Genomic DNA, 19,443 nt, shown 5'->3' with positions numbered 1-19,443 from the left:
GTAGGGAAAGGCAGTGGAGTGTAACAGCTTGCGTTAGGGGTGTGGGGTGGGCCGAGGAAGACGCCGTGCCCCGGAGATGCTGCGGGGGCTTGGGGCTGCCCACCGAGCCCGCCCCAATTCCCGGAACAGTTCAGCGGGATGGCTTATTTAGCTCCGACGTCCGTCTGTTAAAATAGACGTGGGAAAAGCCGGAGAACGTGCAGGAGGAGCAGCGGGGCAGTGCTTGCAGCCGGGGGGGGGGGGGGGAGAAAATATCCGGGCTTGAATTCTTTCAATCTCCCGCCGCCTTTGGTGGGTTGAGGGAGGACAAAACCGCCGTTGTCTTCCTCGGAGGTAAGAGTAATAGGTCCTGACACCTATTTTGTTGCTCCTTGTTTGATAAACGCTGGGATTGACAGTGCCGGAGCGTGTCCTGTTGTCCTCATCCACCCCCACTTCTGCACCGAGCACCCCCTCGCTCCTTTTTTTTCACGCCAAGCCTTGCTCTCGCTATGTGAAGCCCTCCTTAGGTGTCATCGTATCAGCTCAGTGGGCAGCCTGGAGCACGTGGAAGGGATTTAGGGATTTCTAAAGGGGACCTCGATCAGTTTAGGATCTCAGGAGTCACTTGGCCTTGGAAGAAAGGACCTCCAAGGGACACCGGAGCTCCTGAAGTGGGTGCTGGGGACGCCCGGACCTTGCAGGTGAGCATCTCCAACAGGAGAACACTGTAGGAGCTGATCTGGTGCTGGCAGGGTTGGGTTTGACTTTGGGGAACAAAAAAGTCATTTCCCAGTTCGGTGCTGGGAAGTGGATTGGTTTGGTTAGCTTGCATCAGAGGCTGAGTTTATCCCTGTTATCCACAAACTTGCTTGAAGTGCACGGCACTAAATGGCCTCGGGGGATGTTTCACTGTATCAATTTGCTCTTCTGCCCTCCTCTCTTCCCTTTTCTGCTAAATTTGCCCATTTTCTGTTACTGTCCCTTCCAGTGTCCGCTGAAAACCTTTTACCTTCACCCCTTGGTGCCAAACCCATCACAACGTGCTTTCGTCTCTCCCTCTCCTTCCAATTACAATTGCGCAAACCTAAAATTCCATCCTCGCAGTGGGATCACGAACTCTTTGCCTTGCCCCCTGCACTACAGCAGGGTTTAATTCCACATTTTTAATGATTTTCTTACTAAATAGAAAGCTAGATGTAGACCTCGGGTTTTTTTCTCTCATTTTTTTTCCCCCTGTGCCCCTCCTGCTCTGTCCCACTGCAGTCAGGGGGAAGAAAAAAAAGAAACATCGCGGAGCTCCGTTTCACCTTTTGCGTTGTCCGAACTTCCACCGGCCTCCAGCATCTCCTCAATGGCATTGAGGGGTGCCTCGATGACATTTAGGGGTGCCTCGATGGCATTTGGGGGTGCCTTGATGGCATTGAGGGGTGCCTCGATGGCATTGAGGGGTGCCTTGATGACATTTAGGGGTGCCTTGATGACATTTGGGGTGCCTCGATGACATTGAGGGGTGCCTCGATGACATTTAGGGGTGACTTGATGGCATTTAGGGGTGCCTCGATGGCATTGAGGGGTGCCTCGATGGCATTTAGGGGTGCCTCAATGCCTCAATGACATTTAGGGGTGCCTTGATGACATTGAGGGGTGCCTCGATGGCATTTAGGGGTGCCTCGATGGCATTGAGGGGTGCCTCGATGACATTTAGGGGTGCCTCGATGGCATTTAGGGGTGACTTGATGGCATTGAGGGGTGCCTCGATGGCATTGAGGGGTGCCTCGATGACATTTAGGGGTGACTTGATGGCATTGAGGGGTGCCTCGATGGCATTGAGGGGTGCCTTGATGACATTGAGGGGTGCCTCGATGGCATTTAGGGGTGCCTCGATGGCATTGAGGGGTGCCTCGATGGTGCGTTGCACCCTCGGGTGATTTCCAGGGGTGTATTTCTGTCCTAGGTTGCTGCTGTAGGAGCCTCAGCGGCAATATTCAGCTCCCTTAGGGGAGGAATGAGCTTAAAGGACCGCGCTGAAAGCAGGTTTTAGGTGGCACGATAGAAGGCCGGACGATGTGGAAAATAATGATGGTACGGGCAGATGAATGAAGGAAAAAAGGGATGTGGATGAGAGCCTTGGAAGAGAAGAAAAAAGAAAGCCAGTGGATGTAATTGGACGGAGAGGGGGAGATGAAAGCAGATTGTGATGGTTTGGGTACCAAGGGGCGAAGGTAAAAGCTTTTCAGTGGACACAGAAAGGAATAGTAAAAGAAAATGGGCAAATTTAGCCAAAGAGGGAAGAGAGGAGGGCAGAAGAGCAAACTGATGTCGTCAAATATCCCCCGATGCCATTCAGGGCCGGGCCCTTCACTCCTGCCCTCCCCCAGCCCCACCGACACGTTATTCATGCCCAACGCCCCCTGGGGCTGTAAATTCTCCATCCCCGGTCCCTGCTGGGGAGAAAGAGAGCTTGTCCGGGTCCGTGTCCGAGAGGCTGGTTTTCATTTCCAGGAAGACGTAGACCTCGTGTTTCCCCGGGGAGCAGAGGAGCCCTCCTGGGCAGCTCCCCGCAGCCGCTCTCCTGCGTCGGCCGTGCCTTGTTCTGCCTTGAGCCCTCTTCTTGCTGCCCTCCTTTTCTTAAAAAAAAAAAAAGACAGCAACAAGAGCTCGTGTTTCTGAGACCAGTGGGCTCGTTTCGCACTAATTATGCCGATCCACCAAGACGCCTCCCTGTAATCTCGAAAGACCTCTAGGAGCCCCGATGGATAACGCATCAAAGCAGCGTCCGTGGGACTTGGCCAACAAGCACGCAACGTGCAGATGGCACCGGGGGAGTCCTGGGGCTCTGAGCCCATGCCCAGGGAACGGATACGGCCGTGCTGAGAGGCCGCCTGACCAGCTGCCTCCTTTTGGATGGCTCCTTGCACCAAAGGTGACCTGGAACGCTTTTAATTCAGTAAAAGAAACAACAACAAAAAACCCCCAAGGCTTAAAAATCCCAAGCCTGGGATCCCAACCCCTTAAGGCTGTTGGTGTGGGGCTGAAAACTCTCTTCTAAAGCTTCTCTGCGGGTCAAATAAGTGACCTTCAGAGCATCGGTTCCTGCAGAAACCCTCACCTTCGTAGCAGAGGTGCTTTTGAGGCGCCAAACAAAGCTGCCTCAGCCTACGGAGCTTGGCAGAAACCGAGATCTGCGGCCGGCGAGGTTGCCTCCGCCTGCGCCCCGAGCACCGGGCGCCCCGGGTTCGGCTGCCTCTTGACCCGAGTCCGGATCGGAATCGGGACGAGGGAGCAGCTCCTCGTGCGTTTCCAGCTGAGGTTGGTCAAAGCATCGCGCTGCTTTGGCCAAGGCAAACGAAATGGCTTTTTAATCGTCGGTAGTGAGGAGTCCAGCAGGACCCCGAGGCGGTGCCTGGACGAAAAGCAGATGCCTGCTGGCTCGGGGAGCTTCACAACGCTCCTGCTTTTGCCAGCGCTGCTTGAGGCTTTCCTCTGCCAGCCGGGTCGCATTCCAGCCCTACACCCGTCTCCTCCGGGGACGGGCCCAGCAGGAGGATGGCGTTACCTTCCCGTGAGTGCTGGCGTGGCGAAACAAACCCCGCAGGGCTTCTGATGCTCGCGGCGGCTCCTGGGATCGGAGCTGGAGGAGCCGAGCTCCCCACCGAGCTCCTGATGGCTCTGTTAGGCACAGCAGCACCTCCGGCAGCTGTGCCAGGTAACTCAAGAGCTTCAAGGTGCTGTTGCCGTGCCACTCGAGAGGTTTGGCCTCTGTCCCGCGCCTGGGAGCACGAGCGAAGCGGCGCGTGTCCATCACGGGCATGGCACATCCCACCTGGGGAACGAAGGTAAAGGAGAGAAGCAGACCGGGTCTCCTTCGCTGCCAGATACCAGTTCTTTAAAGGCTGGGGCTTTTATTTTTGTGCCTTTTCTTCTTTTTTTTTAAGCAGCGGCTCGCTCAGGGACGGATATTGTGACACTACCTCGAAAATCCTTCAGCTGCTTGAATCGCTCCAAGGAGCCAGGCAATAAAAGAGCCGGAATAAAACGTAGCCCACGATGTCCTTCACTTCTGCTGACAACTGCAGTTTAAATTACGGGTGCAACCTTTTTAGCATAGCTAGCTTGTAAAAACTAATAAAAAATAAAATGAAGTCGTAACAGCTCCTTGCCACCGCTTCTCTGAGGGGGAGCGGAGCGCGAAGCAGCCTTTCTTTTCGCCCGGGCTGTAGTAACATACCCGTACCGCTGCTAATGTTGTTTCCTGATCCCTGGCATTAATGCGTCTTGTAATTTTTACATTACGTTACACGGTGTTTAAGAGAGAAAGGGCTTTGCTTTTCTCGTCGGGTGTTGTTTATCCCACGAGCACCCTCGTGTTGTTCAGAGCTTGCGTTAGAATTACGCTCCGGAGCTGGCAGGGGAGAGGTTGCTTTGGGTGATGCAAATTTGGGCTTCCTATGTAGTGGGGGGCTGGAGGTTTCTTGCCATTTCTGCGTGCTCTGAATTCTTACGTCCCACATGTCTTGGGTTTCAGGGACCCAGAGTAAGTGGGGTCCCTGAAAACCTTGCCAGCCCTCGGTCCCGGAGCCAGCCGGGGCTGTGTGCGGTGCCGTTCAGCCTCGAAGCGTGGATTTTGTGGGGCACGTAGAAGCGAAATCCTCAGCTGCGGCTGGTGGGTAACGTCATCGCTCGTCGTTTCTGAAGAACTCTGTAAAAGGGCTTTGCAATCCGGGGAGGAATCGGGGGTGTAGGGGTCACGGCTTTCGGTTCGCCTTTCTGCAAACATCTCGGAGCCTCGCGCGGCTGGAAACGCGCCACGTCCTGCAGCTTGCCAAGCCAGAAGAGCTCTCTTCGGGGTATGTTTACTGCTTCGGAGCTCAGAGATGCAGGGATTGGGAAGCGTTTCGCCAGCAAAGGATGGAGGCAGCTTTTAAAAGCAGCTGCCAGTCCCATCGCCGGAGCCCGAGATGCTCCCGCTCCGCTTTGCTCCCCGCGGGGAGCGCCGCCAGAGCTGGGGCTGCGAGGATGGAAAGCGTTAGCGAAAATGAGGGTGGGAAGAGGGAGATTTGGGAACTCTGCTCGTGCTCCTTGCCAAAACTGGGACTGGCCAGAACTGCGGAGGAGTCCGGAGGCAGGGTGTGGGTGGCCCCGATGGGCAGCACCGAACCAAGAGGAGATGCCGCCTGCTGCAGAGGCATCTGCTGCTGAACAGCAGCCTTGGACCTCGGGTAGCTAAAGGTACTGGATTTGGGGTCAGTTTGCTGTGCGTTGAGCTGCTGAGAGCGAGGCTGAAATGGGATTTGAGCTGGGGAAAAGCCTGGAGGAGGAAATGCTGGGAATTGCTGGGCTTGGGGCTGGAGCTGGAGGGAGGGCTCGTGGTGCGTCGCGGAACAGCTCGGGCTGGGTGGCTCGCGGCGCTCCCCTTTGACCTTGGCCCTTAAGGAATAAAGTTGACTTTTTTTTTTTGGTGGGAAACGGTCGAATGGACGTGACTGGGGAGCTTTTGGTTGCCAGGTGCTGTCACGGAAATGTCTGTTAAGGGAGCTGAGAACGCCTGCAAGCCGCCTTGGAGCTGGCGGAGCACGGAGCTGGCGACCCCCATCTCGTCCCGTTTATCTATAAAGAATTGGAAATATCCCTTCTCCTGGCTGGCTGGCGGAGGGAGAGCAATCAGTCGTGCTGTTTGTGAAGCGTGCTGATCGTTTACTGCAGGTCTACGGCTCGTACAGAGCTGAGCAGCTTTTAATTAGGGGAGCCCTTCGCTCCCTTTCCAAGCCTCTGCCGCGCTGAGGAGCGCGCAGTGCCTCGTGGCTCGGGGCATCGTAGCACCCAAGGAGGTGTCCTTTGCCTTGGGCCTAATCCTGTGCCTGTCCCGGTGTCCCCCAGGGGTGTCAGCCCCGTGGGAGCACTCGGGCTGCAGGAATCTCTTCTGTTTTGAAGTGGCCTGGAAGGAGAGTTTTCGCTATGAAATAGGCAGCGTCTCTTGCACGACGCCTCGAGGCGAGGGGTAATGTGTTTCTTAAGTACATGTGGTTTTGTTTGTGTTTTTGTATTAAACAGGAGAGGAGCCCTCGAGATCGACACTTAGAGAAAGAGGAAAAGAAGAGGAGGGGTTGATGTGATGCAGGACAGCTGCGAGCCAAGAAGCGGTGCAGAAGGTAAGGCGTAAACGAGCTTTACAGTGCCAGTCTGCCCCGTGCCCGACTTCAAGCTGCTTCTTGCCCTGCTGTATTTTAACACCACCTACCAGAACATCACCGTGGTTTTCCAGCACCATTCTCCCTTCTCACCACACACTGTAACGTGAATGTAAACGTAAAGGACCCGAATCCCGGCACACAGCAGGGAGGTGAGGATCTGAAACCACGTGCGTGATCTGAAAACTTTACTATCCTTCACTGGGCAGATTTTTATCCCCAAAAGCTTTGTAACCAAGGTGGGTTCGCCGTGGAAGGGTTATCAGTCCACGGGCTGCTGATGCTGGGGCGTGTGGTTGATGGCATGAGCGATCGCACCGCAGAGGCTGGAGACTGCTGCCAGCAGCACATTTCTCCTCCACTTTTCCTGTCGCTCCTGTAGTGGAGCCAGAGGATGGGAATTGGGGTCCCTCGCTGAGAGGCAGACCCTGGGGTATTGCCAAAACCACCGAGGAAGCTGGGCGTGGGCGAAGGGGAGGTGGCTGGAGCACGGCGTCACTTCTGCCTTCAGGTCCGGCTCCTGATCCTGATCCAACTCCTCCTAGGAGAACTTGGCTGAAGCGTCACGGCCCAGGCAGCAAGCAGCAGGCTGGGTGCTCGCGAGGTCCCGTTTGGCCTTGAACTCTACAAATCTGTGAAAAACCGCAGCTGCAGCCCTGCTGATGCGGGACCAGTTCAAGCCCCTGCTTTGACTTGCTGTCAGAAGATTTCTCCGGGAGCCCCGTGTCCTTGTGTGTCGTGGTCGGAGCGTCTGCTCCGGGCGCGCTTGGCTTGAGCTGCTTCCAGCAGAGTTTGCAGCTGCGCTGCTGGTTTCCTCCAGGAAATCCAGCCCTGCAGGACGCTGCTTAGCTCACGGGATTGTGGCCATCGAGCCATAACGGCGCTCATTTCAGTTCCCTTTTTGTTGTTGAGTTACTTTTTTGTTTTGTTCGGTGTCTTTTTAGCTCTCTCCCTGCCCCCAGCTGCCCGTCTGCGTACATCGGGGGCGGGAGAGGAGGTTCTGCCTTGCTGGAGTGAAAGAGCAAATCCTTTTTGATTTGTTCCAGAGCAGCCCTCGAGCTCAGCTCCCGTGAGAGCCTGCTGACTCAGAGTTCAAAAGCTCTCGCATCTTTGAGGCCAGGCTCTGGTCTTCCATCTTGCCTCAAAGTTAAACTGAAAGAGAAAATTCTTTTCTTCTTTAAAAAAAAAAAGAGGGGAGAGAAAATAAGTGTGCTGTTAGGGAACCAGCCCTACCTGCGGCAGGAGGGAATGCCAACGTACAGAATTTCAGGTTAAAATCTGGTCGGTTCGTGTCGGCTTTGTTTCCAAGGACCCAGCGCATTGTTTAGGAAGTGTTTCGCCGTGATAAATACTTCCTTCCCAAGCAGTGCACTTGCCTGGCTCAGATCCAGCCCGTGAGCCTGCACTAAAGCATCTTCGGTGTTTAAAGCCCTCCACGACAGGGGTACTTCTGACCCCTCATTTCCCGCAGATCTGCCGATAACAAGGTCTGGTGACTCGGCTCGGGGCCGGCTTTTGCATGTGCTCGCTGCCAGCTTTGGTCTTTGCACCAAATTTCGCTGCAGGCAGGAGCGCAGCTCACCATCACCGAGATGTTTTTTTAGTAAGAAACACAAAAAGATAGGCCAAGGACATCTCAGGAACATACATATATATATTATATGCATATATAGTATATAATAATAGCTGGAAGACCTTTAATATATGGGACCCTCCTTTTAATAACCTGCTTTTCCCTGAGCAAGGTGACCTTGGCTCTGCTTCTAACGGGGGAAAGCAGCACTGCGGTGCAAAGCAGATGCTGGTCGGTGCCGCGAAGGCTTGGTCGGGTGCCAGCAGAAGATAAAACACAGCTTGGGTCGGTCTGCAGCTCGAACTACAAGTGTGTGGTTGTATCCACTGAGTATATCCCTGAGAGGTGAGCATTATTTTATTTTTTATTATTTAAATAACCGGTGATGGTGCGGCACAGTGGGAAGCGAAACAGCTTTGTTGCCTGCCTCCAAGGACCGCAGTGAGTTGGGCAGCGGGTACCAGCTGACCTGGTGGAGTAAGTGACAGCCCTTACAGGCATGGGAGAAATCCAGCATGACGTTCTGCAGGCCGTTCTTATCAAACCTGCCGTTTTCAGAAACTGTTCCAAGGTCTTACGGTCTGTGGAACGTAGGTTTGTGTGTGCGCGAGGAGGCCCCGGTGTTTCTGCCCCCTTTCAGGAAAAACACCTGCAGAAAGCCAGCTGCGACCGCAGTCATTTTCTGGCACGGCTGCGTACAGAAAATCCACTGGGCTCCGCTTACAAAGCCAGGTCAGGTAGGCTGGCTCTCCTCAGTCCTGTCACCACTTCTGCTCTTAATTCAGCAGAGCAAAACCGCACACCGACCTCCTACTGCAACCCTGCGTCCTGAGCCAGCGATGAAGTAGGAGAACGTTGTGGTTTTTTTTTTTCCCAAATCGAATTTGAAACATGATGACTGGACCGTTCTTCAACAGCCTCCAACTTCACAATAAAGAAACTTCGCAGAGCGCTTGGCAGGAGCCTCTGTACATTAATTTAGATCATAATCAGATGCATTAACACATTTTAGATGGATCTCATGGGGGGCCGAGAAGACGAGGTGTGCTGGGTAATTTCTTCCCAGATTTCTTTACCTGATTGTTTATTACTCTGGGGGACTTCATTTGCGGCCCAAATGTCACCAGCAGAATCCCGCTGCTTCGTGCGGCTGCATTTAGAGGAGCTCGGAGCCCGGCTTCAAATCACCTAATTGGCATTATCGGCAGTCTTTCCGTCTGTGCCTGTGTCAAAGGAGGGGGTGAGAGAGGCGAGAGGAACAAAAGCAGGGACCCTGTTCCGCAAATTGTTGCGTTTCCCCTGTGCCAGCGGCTCGGTGGGAGGGAAGGTGACGATTGTGCTCGACGAGCAGCGTGCTTCCCGCTGAGCACAATCAGCTCCGCTTCCAGAGAGCTGCACGGGGGGAAGCTCTCCCTCCCCACCTTTTCATTTCTGGCTGTTAAACGTAAAGCAGCTCTCATTTCATAAAGCTCCCGAAAGCTTTTCGGCACTCGGCGCGGGGAAACGATCGGAGATCGCTCACGTCGCCCCGTTGTTTTGTCAGGAATCCACCCGTGCCAAGAGCGTCCTTGTTGTGCAATCTTCCCTTTGACAGAAAATGCTGTTGCTGCTTTGATAAACGATGTTTTGCATTCCTTTCCGCTCCGCTGGGTTGCATTATCCCCTCGGAAGGTGGGAAGCGAAGTTCCCTGACACTTCGATGTCTCCTTTGTACATGCTGGATAACCCATCCCACGTGTTGCGTGGGCATTTATTTATTACAAAACGCTACCAACTAGTGTAAAATCACACTTCACATCCCTCCCCTGCCAGGCACGGGTGAAATGCCAGGGCTGACAGCCTGCTCCCCGGGGTGCGGGGGCACTGGGACCAGCTGGAAAGCCCCAGGGCTTTACTGGTCTTGTGGCACAGCGCATTCGGTGCACCTAACCAAAAACCGTGTGGCCGCAACGGTTCTGGGAGCAGAAGGTCCTTTGGAGGCCAGAGGAGGAGGAGCGCTGACGTCTGTTTGGCTGGCTCCCTCCTTTTTTTGTGCTTTGTTTTTCCTTAGCAGTTGTTGATCAACAACATTTCCCCAGGAAACGATGGCACTCGGCATCCCGGATTGGCAGAGATTTTAGAGGGAGTTTTACAACAGAACGTAATTAGGTTGAAAAGATGGATATCCTTAAAAATCAGAGGTGACTGCGCCGTTGACTTTTTTTTGCCTTTTTTTATTTTTACATTTTGTTTGTTGAAAATACCCCTCGTCCATCACTATTTACACCCAGTTCACGTGCAGGCACCTTGCTTCCAGTGTCCAAATTACCAGCTGTGACTGACGTCCTCTCCTGAGGTCTCCTGCAGGTACGGTGCCCAACTTGTCTTGATAAAGACCAGGGGATGCTGCTTCAGCTGGCAGAGCTCTGCTCCTGCTCTGCTTTGGCTGGGGCACGGATGCCCTTGCTTGGTTGGGCTGCGGAAGGGCACCGAAGGAAAAACAAGCGTTTTGTTTTCCATTTGCTTAAGATCTACTTGGGTTGGACTGAAGAAATATTGATTTTCGACCTCCCTTTGTACCAGAACACTGCGACTGTTGAAACAATTGCTCAGCTGAAACTATCGGATTACCTCTCGCTGAAGCGTTAGTAGATTTGGGTTGCTGTGTTGCCAGAGCTCGAAAGATAACAGCTTGTTCTAGCCTTTTGTCTCCAGGTAGTGTGAAGGAAGCTGCTGTCAGGGGGGCTGCATCTCTGCCTTCTGAGAGCTAGAAGGACCACAGCTTACCTGGAGTGGGACCTGCGTGGCCTTCACCTGCCTCTTTCGTTTGTCTCCTGCACGTGGTGCTTAGCTGCGTGAGGTTTGTCGAACACCTGCCAGATGCTGATCTGTTCGTGCTAGGTCACAGCAATTTTGTCCTCTTTCGTACATTCTGAAATGCAACATGGAAGGTATTTCTTCTCCGCTGCGTGGTTTGCTCTGTGGCATCCTTCTCGTTTATGGTAACAACAGCAGAACTGCTGCTGAGCAGGGGGACGTGAGGAATTTAGGTTCTTTTGCTCGGTTTCAAGTGAGCATACCGTGCATATTCAGGGGGTGCTGCTCAGGTGTCGTGAGGGAGGGCACAGGCTAAAAATAAGGGAAAACGGGAAAGCTAACACACAACTTCCATCCATCAGAAGAGTTGAAGAAAGGGCATTTCTTATCTGCGTCAAGCAGTAGGGTGCTGGCTGTGTGTATGTGTGTGGTTGCCCCCCACTGGTTGAAATGAGGATGACCTCCCCATATCAGAGACTTTCCTCCCGTACCCCAAAGACCAGCGTGTTTCTTCAGGTTGACTTCGGAGGGAGTTGGGAGCACTTGAGGTGCCCGGATGGCTTGTTTAGAAGCAGTCGATCTGACTGATCAGCCTTGATCTGCAAAATCACCCTGGACAAGAGGGAAATTGTGAGCTGGTGCCGTTAGGAGGAACAAGAAGGATTGTCCAGGGTGAAGGCATGCACAGAAGCCAGCTCTTCACTAAACATGGCCAAGGTTTGCAGACGGGTGCGGGTGCTTGCAGCGGGGTAGCTGGGTCTTCCAGAGGCTGTAAAACACGTGTTTTTTGCTCTGAGCAATCTGTCAGCAAGATCTGGTGACCCGTGGGGCACCTTCAACCCCCAAATTAGCAGCCCAGCCCTTGCCTGAAGCCTACTCGTTCAGCAGAGTAGGCTTGCGGTATGCATCAGGCTGGGCAATTATGTGGCACTGTTAATGACAAAATCATTTGCTGACCTTATTTTCACAAAAATAAATCTAAAAGTAAGTTTACCAGCACTTCAATGACTGCTGCCATCGAGCTGCAGAGGTTTAGAGAATTAAGGGAAGAGCAGCCACCACCTGGGACTTAAAGCCTGGCGTGTTGCGCTGTGCCCCTGAAGGCTGCTGATGTAAAACCAGCGACTGGCGTTGTTTTTCTGCTGGATCAAGACCTGTGAAATCAGGAAGACAGCCTTGTGACTTAATAGACCATGAAAGGATGAAAACTGTGCTCTCCACTTTGAAACTCCTTCAAAATGGGTGCGCTAGGAACTATAGATTTTTGTCTGCCCTGGATGTCGGTGAGACAGCTGTTAGAGCAAGCTGAAAGGGAAATGGAACTGAAGAAAGCTTTCAGCTGTGGAGAAACTCAATAGTTGTGCTGTGCAGTGAGAATCGGACAGCTGAATTCCTTGATTTCCTTTCAGGAACCAGTACTGAGTTTTCAGCGGGATAAAACTTTTTCTTTCCTTTTTGTTTTTGGTCACGTAGCGACACCTTGAATTCAAAGGAAATGTCTGACCCATTCATTTTTCCTCCTGCTAAAGTAACCAGAAGGAATCCAGTTTAGGATATGCACACCTTGCGCGCGTCTCTGTGCGTTGGATACATGAGACGATTTGGGGAAATGATTATGTAGCGGTTGAGCAGAGGGATGGGAGGAGAGGAATCCTGAAAGGAGTGCCTCTTAAAATGTCTCTTCACATTGACCCAACCCATCAAATTGCACAGTGTTGCTCTCGTGAATGGTTATCACCTCCTGCAGGCGTCAAGTCTTAGGACAACTGGAGCACCTTGAATTTTAACGTGTAATTGGAGCATGTGTTTAATTGACCAGGTGCATTCCTCTCTCAACCTGTAAGCCTTAGAGGAGAGGAAAATGCTGAGATTTCCCCATCTCCAGGTCTCCAGTTTAATGAAGAGCATATGAAGAGGTTTTTATATTATACATTAGAGCTTTATCCATGTCAGATAACTCCAGGAATGACCTGCAACTTCTCTTCAGCATTTCTTTAACAGATAGAACAAGCCTTGTTGGAAGGGACCTCTGGAGGGTGGCACAATGTGCCCACGGTATGCCTGTGCCGTTCCCGATCACCTTCTCACCCTCCATGGCCATGGGAAAGGCTCCCAGGAGGATTCTCTCCATCCGTCCCTGCCCCAGGCTGGTGTTGGCATCCCTCGCCGGCTGCCTTGCCCTCCTCTTCAGCCCTACAGATGTTCTCGAGTGAGCTTCTGTTGTCAAAGTTAATGCTTTGAAACTTACTGCAGATAACCTTGGCTTCTTCTTGACTTGGCTGCTCACAGGCTTTCATTGCCTTCGCTAATAAAGCCTTTACAATTGCTTAGAGACACTTGAGGTTGTTAATGTTTAAATAAAGGGATTAATTTCGGGCATCCCGCCGCTAAACTTATTCGTTCTAATTTTGAAAAAGTCTGTTTTCTGTCTGAGGTGCGAACAGGCTCTGAAAAAAACAGTTAACTGGTATCAGCTCAATGGACTGGAACTCCTCGTGAGGAGCCGCCGGGCTCCTCTGCATCGATTTACGCTTGCCAGGCGATGGAAACAATTACCTTGGCTCTGTGAAGAATAAATAGAGAGGGGTCTTGGCCACGAATACAGGAACGTGCGCCAGGAGTGCCTGCCCTTTCAACCCACTACTGATGATGATTTTATTGATGATTCTGAGTATTTTAACCTTTCCGTGCCTTGATTTCCCTGCCTGGAAATTGTTTGCGTCTTCCTTTTGGGGTTTTTGAGGACTGCTTAGCTATAATGTACAAAATGCTGTCAAGGTAGGGTGCCAAGTGAATACAAACTATTTTATTTTTAGCGCCTTTTGAAATCTTGGACTTTTTGTTCTCCCTTTTATCTGTCTCTCTCTTTAATCAGGCAAAATGGAAATAAACCCAATCACAGCTGCTGCTGGAAAAGAATCATTAGGCTCATCCAGCTGGCTCTCTCGGGGCCAGCGTGGGATTGTTCCCTCCGCTGCCTTTCAGAAGTACTTTATCTCACTTAGCCTTGTGTGTGGAGTGATGAGGGTCTTCCTTTGAAAGCCCTCTTCATTGATCCGAATGGGGAGGGCTTCTTATACATGCCTGTAAGCAAACGGACATCAGGCACCACCCAAAGGGACCTGGGTTGGTTCTGGAGGCCCCCAGCAGCCGTTCCGACAGGTCCTGCTGCAAGTTTTGTCTTTGGTTGTCTCCCTTGGTGGTACCAGTTTCAGAGGATGTGAACATAGAATCAGAATCATTAGGATTGGAAAAGCCCTCCAAAATCATCTGGTCCAACCATTCCCCCACCACCAATGTTACCACTAAACCATGTCCCTAAGCACCATGTCAATCTCTCCTTGAACGTCCCCAAGGACGGTGACACCACCACCTCCCTGGGCAACCCATCCCAATACCTGACATCCCTTTCTGAGAAGAAATGTCTCCTCATTTCCAACCTGAACCTCCCCTGGCACAACTCGAGGCCATTTCAGGGAGCTGCAGAGAGCAGTAAGGTCTGCCTGAGCCTCCTCTTCTCCAGGCCAAACAACCCCAGTGCCCTCAGCTGCTCCTGGACTTGTGCTCTAGGCCCTTCACCAGCTTCATAGCCCTTCTCTGGACACTCTCCAGGGCCTCGATGCCCTTCTTGTACTGAGGGGCCCAAAAATGAACAAAGCACTTGAGGTGCGGCCTCACCAGAGCAGAGTACAGGGGGACGATCATGTCCCTGGCCCTGCTGGCTACGCTATTCCTGACACAAGCCAGGATGCCGTTGGCCTTCTTGGCCACCTGGGCACACTGCCGGCTCGTGTTCGGGCGACATGTGGAAGACTCCTGGGGTGGAGACAAGCCTGTGGAGAAGGTCTCCTGCTTGAAGTCTGGACAAACATCCTGTCAGCATCCGCACCATGGCTTTCAGTGCCTTTGAGGCAATTCACTTGCTTCAGCTCCTTGCAGGAAGATGACATTTCCTCAGCTTTACATAGTCTTTTTCATAAACGTTTTGGGCCTTCTCCTGTCTCTGGATGAATTCATGCTTGCGGGTGCTGTGCAGAGCCATTAGGTGCTCTGGTTACTGAGCTGTGAATCTTCAAGGGGGGTTTGAGGGGCAGAGACAAAGCCTGTGCCACCGCTGGTCCGAGAGCTTGGAAAGCCCGAGCAGAAAACATTGTGGGTGTGATTTAGCAGCACATTATCTTCTTCCTCTCAGCAAAGACCCAAGTCTAATTTCAGAGGTCAGAACATGCTCTCACCTGGGCTTTCCAGGCTTTTTATACGGCATTTGAAGGCCATTACATAAAATTAGCTTGCTGCTTGGGGAAAGCTGATATTAGCTCTGTATTAGGACTCCTTTCAGAGCTTTTGATGATCATTTACTTGATGGGCTCCTATTCAGGCTCATAGGGACAAGGTAGAAAATGGAAGACAAATAGCATCTGATGCCGCTTCCCGACTGAGATGAAAATCGGGTGGGCTTTTTGGCAAAATCCCAGGCCTCCCGGGTAAATTTTTTGGTGATTTAGGGTATTTTTATGTGTTGTTTTTTCATTGTTGTTTTGTTTTTTAACATGGATTGCTAATGACACCGTCCTAGACAGGGACTGCCCATAGAGCTGGACTTAATTTTCTTTGCCTGGCCTTCCTGATGGTCCAGACGTGCTGGGAGCATCGGGAAGCGGAGCATGTGATCCTGAAGCAGGCTTAAACAGTAACGCACATTCAGATCTGCTAAGCAACAGCATTGACACGTTTAAATAAATCTGCTGTTGAGTAATATAGAGTGACATATTGAGAGCAATTAAAAAAAAAAAAAAAAGAAACGCCCCAAATTTGGGAAATGACTGGAATGGAAACAGAGCAGAGATGTTACAGAGGACTTCAGATAAAAGAGAGGGAGGGCCGGTCCACAAAAGCAGCGTGCTGGAGAAGCAGGATATCCATCATGAAGGACGAGACAATAGCGGAGGAGCAAATTTATGCTGGAATTGTCTCTTGGCAGTAGGAGTCTTGTCATTGTACTTCTCTGCCAGCACTGGTGGTCGCAGGGATTGACGAGATTTTCCTGCCTGCTTCAGAGAGGAGCATGTGGTGGGATGTCGCTCCTGTTAGAGCAGGTAAGGTGGCAATTCCTCTTCCTTTTAACAGCTCAGACTTCATACAGGTGAGAATGTACATGACTGATTGCTCCAAATACGTATTACTGGTGAGAAGCTTTGTTCTTCAAGGGCTCATGCAACTTCTATTTTGTAGCGATTAGGGAAAATTGTTGTGACTAGGCTGTTCTGTGATTCTGATCTGAGTATTTTGCACCAAAGCAGCTGGAAATGGGCACTCCGGAGTAAGGGGATGAAGTGGGTAGATCAGTTTGGTCTACTAAAGTTTGTCTGTAGTAGACCTATAGTAGTACTATGGTTTGATCTATAGATTCTGTCTATAGTTTGACCTATAGTAGTACTATAGTTTGGTCTACTGTAACCATCCTGGAGCTTCTTTGTTATTTTTATTGGATTCTCTGCAGTGGTCAACATGAGCTGTGAATTTTGTGGCTGTCTGAATGGCTTCATTCCAAGCTGATGCCCCATGTCTGTCTGCGTGGCACAGCCACAGTGAAGTTAGGGGCTGCGTTCCTGAGCCCTTCAAAGCATGTGCTCCCAGGCAGCTTTCCCAGGCTCCGGGAACATCTCCTGTTCTTGGCTGGTTATCAGGTGTTTGCTGTGGACACGAGCAGCTTTTGTCCAGTGGATGACAATAGTTAACTTGCACGCTAGCCAACATATTAAGCTGTTAAGCATTAAAGGGAGGAAGCCGTGCCGTCCTTTGCTAGTTTTGAGATCAATTGCCATTTGCGGCTCCCAGGCAGGGAATATTGAGGCTGCAGTGTGAGAGATGCTGCCCCTGCTCTCCTGTCCATAATGACTGATGGAAATGGCCAGAAGAGACATTTATGGCTTCCTCATGTATTAGGACCTCTCAGCAGCTATTCTGCAAGTGGTTCCTGAAGGTGGCTTGAGTTACAAGTGGCCTAATCTTTGGGATGATGGCCGGGAGGCAGCATCTCATGCTGGAAGCAATTGCTTCCTCTGAACACTTGGCTGGCAGCATCCCACTGCCCATTTCTGAGATGCTCTGAGGATACTTGGCCCCGCTTACCCAACAAAAGCGGCTGCTGCGTGTTGCAGATCGCTGCCTGGAGTGTTTTTAAGCCTGGTGCGTCCCAGCCAAAGCAAGTTCAGCCTTCCCAGATGTACCCCCGCTGGTAACATTTGGATTCGCTTCACCTTCTGCTGTGAACTGGCAGTGGGGCTGAGGTTGGGACTACTTGGGCAATCCATGGCTGGGATTACTTGGGCAATCCATGGCTGGGATTACTTGAGCAATCCATGGCTGGGATTACTTGGGCAATCCATGGCTGGGGTTACTTGGGCAATCCCCGAAGTGCAGAGCTCTCAGCGACGATATCCGTGCCACATTTTTAAACCCATAACTTTTGAACCCATCAGCTGTTTTCACTCAAATGAGAGGGATACAACTCACCAAAGCATTAACTCTATATAAATTCCCTAGAAATAGAAGTGAGGCTCTTTACAGGGTTTTGGAGAACGCCATGAAAGCCTGAAGACATCAGACAGTAAGTATTCAGGCTTCATTTGTGCTGGTGTTCCCAGCAGTATTTGCTGGGGACACACCGAGAGAGCAGATCGTATTTTTTGCCTTTAATCAGGGTCTGATAAAAGTGCCAGACTAAATGAATCATCAGTCCAGCTGTTTCTCCAGCTAGCTAACAGGACACTGTTAGGTTTGGGAGCGCAGTTGGGAAGTGTCTTTGGACCAGGCTCTGTTCTTGATGGGTTTTGGGTTTCAAAGGCAGAGGATTTTTTTAAAAAATAAAAAAAAAATAAAGCAACTCACCCAAGGAGTTATGCTTTGATGCCTTGGCCTGCAAGGCAGCATTGAAGCTGAAAGCTCCATTAGTGGGTTTCGACTTACCCAGGCTAAATCCTTCCCTTAGGATTGCTCATGTTGGAACCCCAGGCTTTGGCATGATAAAGTTTTCCCCTTTATTCCTCCCTTTCGCACGCTTTTGGTGTGAGCAGGCGAGACAGCAGCAAAGCTCCGCAGAGGCTGAAGTGTATGCCACGGTGAGGAGGTGGAGGTGTGGGAAGGGGAAGGCAGGAGGGGATGAAACGGGGAAGGTGGGATGCAGGCAGCGGAGTAAAGGTGGCGAAGAAAGTGATCTCGGCAGCTGTATTTTGCGCGGCTACTCCTGCATCCTGCAGCTGTTCATTAGAAATTCTGTTTATGCCACAGGGAGTTTTGGAGGCTCTGAAGCTGACACAGTTTTAATAGACAAAGACATTTTGAGTGCAGCACATCTGCTCTGGGATGCTGAGGAACAGCCTCCATGCTGCAGAGCCATTGGTGGAAGCGTTTCATTATGCCTCTTTTATTTTAAGATCTCCTCTCTTTCATCCTAAAAAGTAATTTTTGAGGTCAAAAGAAGTGCTGCGTCTGCTCACTAAGTTTGCAGCCGTTAAACAGCCCTGTCTTACTGGTCTTAATATCCCAAGTTCCTAATAAACGGTCCTGGTAACCTGAATTCCCAGCCCCGAGACTTGGAAGCATCACCTTTTATTTGAAGGATCCCAAAGCATTCACAGAAGTGGCCGTCGCAGTGGTACGAAGCCGTATTTAGGTGGGGAACGCGCAGCACATACAGAATGGCACGTGGGAGTGGAGAAAATGTGAGTATGGGGTCACACTTGTGCTCCTGGAACATGGGCTGTGGCTGATACCTCCGGAGCCCCGAGCGTGAGCAGGCAACTGGAAGAGTCCAAATAACAGGAAACAACATCTAAGCTGTGTTTATGTTTTATAAAACTAGAGAGTTTGCTATTAGGGGTTCTGTTTTGTTCGCCAATCCCCAAAACCTTTAAGTTTCAGGTATTAAGAAATGCCTGCAGGGAGCCAGTCTTTCTGGAGGACGCTGCTCCAGAACACAGCCTTCCTTCGGTTGCCCCATCCCTGCTACAGAGCTGTAGTTATTAAAAACGTGGTGAGTTGGTTATATTTAATTTAACAATTTATTTCCAGGCAGCCTCAGTCTCACCCTTAGCTTAACTTTTCTGACCTGTGCCTTAACCAAACCCCATCTGATCTTGTTCCGTGATTGAGTCTCGCTTGTGCAGGTGAAAATTTAATTCCTTCCTTCGCCTCCAGCCACGGCCAAGCTCCTTCGATCCTCCTTCCCCTGACATCCCTCTTAAGCCTTCATGAAGCAGAACGACGTTAAGTTTGCCCTTCACAACTGGGCTGCACCAGCCTGTTATTACTGCCGCCGTCCCCGGTGTTCTCCACGTGCCTTTTTGCCGACCCCGTGGGACAGCAGTCCCTGTGCTGAGCCCACAGCAGCATCTGGGGGCTCCCATCCTGCCTCTTTCGGGAACGGGGTGCCCTCAGTCTTCTGGATTCGGGGCTAGGTTTGCTGCTTGTGTTTCTTTATGGTATCTTGCAAGAAAAGCACTGGGCACCGCCGACAACGCAGCGTGTGTGAAATGAGCCGGCATTTCACATCCACGCGACAACCTTGCTTGGTAGAAATTCAATTATCGTACAGTCTGCTGGCGCTTATCTTCTATCAGACACTCTTCTGCTGGTTAATAACTTCATTATGCACGCCCGCAAGCTTCGGGCACCGCGGTTTGTTCTCTCTGTTTGTTTTTAACTGCCGGGTTTGGCCTCTTCCACATCTGCACATCCCAACCTGTGCCATGCAAGCGTCTTGCACAGCCTTTCCTTAAGGGTCTGGTCTGCTGGGCTGGCCTCTCCTGGCTTGAGTCACCCTGCCAGGTTCTGGCAGTAATTAACGGTAATTAGCTTCTTTCTTTCTTTCTTTCTTTCTTTCTTTCTTTCTTTCTTTCTTTC

The 19,443-nt window shown here is 51.3% G+C and overlaps 1 protein-coding gene across 5 annotated transcripts in view; it reads left to right on the top strand.

Annotated features, from left to right (window-relative positions):
• EXTL3 (exostosin like glycosyltransferase 3) overlaps window positions 1–19,443 on the top strand; it is a 115,759-nt gene that overhangs the window by 65,077 nt on the left and 31,239 nt on the right. For 3 of the 5 annotated variants that reach the window (XM_035322852.1, XM_035322851.1, XM_035322850.1), the window contains exon 3: window positions 6,034–6,131. The gene's annotated coding sequence lies outside the window, so the exon portion shown is untranslated. Of the gene's footprint in view, window positions 1–4,910; window positions 5,212–6,033; window positions 6,132–15,359; window positions 15,636–19,443 lie in introns of those variants that run through there. The other 2 variants (XM_035322853.1, XM_035322854.1) reach the window with 2 other exon arrangements.

This window comes from Oxyura jamaicensis, chromosome 3 (genome assembly GCF_011077185.1).
Source record: "Oxyura jamaicensis isolate SHBP4307 breed ruddy duck chromosome 3, BPBGC_Ojam_1.0, whole genome shotgun sequence".
NCBI lineage: Eukaryota > Metazoa > Chordata > Aves > Anseriformes > Anatidae > Oxyura > Oxyura jamaicensis.
This window is presented reverse-complemented; position numbering and strand designations above follow the sequence as displayed.